Source organism: Mastomys coucha, unplaced genomic scaffold (genome assembly GCF_008632895.1).
Source record: "Mastomys coucha isolate ucsf_1 unplaced genomic scaffold, UCSF_Mcou_1 pScaffold18, whole genome shotgun sequence".
In the NCBI taxonomy this organism is placed as follows: Eukaryota; Metazoa; Chordata; class Mammalia; order Rodentia; family Muridae; genus Mastomys; species Mastomys coucha.
In genome coordinates, this window is record NW_022196900.1 from 61,282,866 (window position 1) to 61,284,869 (window position 2,004).

General features: G+C 38.8%; 1 pseudogene; it reads right to left on the reverse strand.

Annotated features, from left to right (window-relative positions):
• Positions 1-1,282, reverse strand: part of LOC116095738 — a 12,029-nt pseudogene extending 10,747 nt beyond the window's left edge.
• Between the last annotated feature and the right edge of the window lie 722 nt (positions 1,283-2,004).

Here is a 2,004-nt window from a genome sequence, read left to right on the forward strand (position 1 = left end):
AGTCTGGTGTAATTCTGATAGGCCTGCCTTTATATGTTACTTGACCCTTTTCCCTTATTGCTTTTAGTTTTCTTTCTTTGTTTTGTGCATTTGGTGTTTTGACTATTATATGGCAGGAAGAATTTCTTTTCTGGTCCAGTCGATTTGGGTTTCTATAGGGTTCTTGTATGATCATGGGCATCTCTTTCTTTAGGTTAGGGAAGTTTTCTTCTATAATTTTGTTGAAGATATTTACTGACCCTTTAAGTTGGAGGTCTTCACTCTCTTCTATACCTGTTATCCTTAGATTTGGTCTTCTCAGTGTGTCCTGGATTTCCTGGATGTTTTGGGTTAGGGTCTTTTTGCATTTTCTTTGACTGTTCCCCCAATATTGTCTATGTTATCTTCTGCCCCTGAGATTCTCTCTTCTATCTCTTGTATTCTGTTAGTGATGCTTGCATCTATGTTTCCTGACTTCTTACCTAAGATTTCTAATTCCAGAGGTGTCTCTTTTTGTGATTTCTTTATTGTTTTGACTTCCATTTTTAGGTCCTGGATGGTTTTACTCAATTCCTTCACCTGTTTGTTTGTGTTTTCCTGCAATTCCTTAAGGGATTTTTGAGTTTGTTCTTCAAGTGCTTCTACTTGTTTACTTATGATCTCCTGTAATTCTTTATGGGATTTTTTTTTCCTCTTTAAGGGCTTGTACCTCTTTACCTGTATTCTCCTGTATTTCTTTAAGGGAGTTATTCATGTCCTTCTTAAGTTCCTCTATCAGCATTGTGAGATATGATTTAAGATCCAATTCTTGCTTTTCTGGTGTTTTGGAATATCCAGGACTTGCTGCAGTGGGAGTACTAGGTTCTGATGAAGCCAAGTAGTCTTGGTTTCTGTTGGTAGGATTTTTGTGTTTGCCTTTCGCCATCTTTTGCTTTTTGGTGTTAGATGTTCTTAGTGTCTCTGGCTAGAGCTTGTCCTGTCCCTGCCGCCCTGCAAGTCCCCTGCGACTCGTGGGGCCTGTTCCTCCAAGCTGGCTGCTCCAGTCTTAGAAACTCACCAGAGAGAAAATGGCGGCTCTTGCCTGAGTCTCTGGCTTAAGGCACTCTGGAGGTAGGCCCTCCACTTGCAGGGAAGGGGCAGAGAAGGACGCTGATCCTCCTCTGTCATTCGGAAGCTGAGAGGATCGTGTCCCTACTGCCCTGCGGCTCCCCTGGGAGTTGTGGGGCCTGTGCCTCCTGGCTGGCTGCTCCAGTCTCAGAAACTCACCTGAGCGAAAATGGCGAATCTCGCCCGGGTCCAGCATGTTATATTTTTAAGAAGAAGATTTCTTGTATCAGCTTGTGTGTGTGTGTGTCTGTTTTATTTATAATAATCTAAACTTCCATGATTATAATAATCAGTAGTTGGACAAATGGACTAGTTTAATACTTTTCTTTATTAAACATCAATAATAGATATTTGTCCTTCTTTTCAATTGTTCATTATGGAATGTGAAGTAATAGTACAAAAATATCCATGCATATTTTCTCATGAGATGAGTAGTTAAACTTGTTAAATTGATTTCCTGGCCAAATAAACTGACATTCCTCCCACCTACGGTTTAAGATTATGAAGAACACAATTTGTGTTCATCTCAATTAAATTATAATTCCAACAAACATTTTTACAACACCAATCATGTTTTATAGTGAGCTAATTTAAACACAATTTTCAAAATCACTAGGCAATTTGGGTACTTGTACTAATGTTCAGTTGTTTTTTTGAAGTCAGACAGAGGATTAACACAATACTAGCCAACACAGACTAAAATCCAACTGGCTCTAACACACGCCTATAGAACATATTCCTACAGGGGACATGGTTTTCACAAGTACATTTGAACTAGTGTCCAAACAGATGGTTAGGGCACAAAACACTCCTTAGAAATCTAAGAGAATTTAGATCACATAAGCATATTTGCTGCTGATATCTATAGCTATAATATAAAGAAATTAACATAATCTATAGTTGGCTGCCTCCAGAATA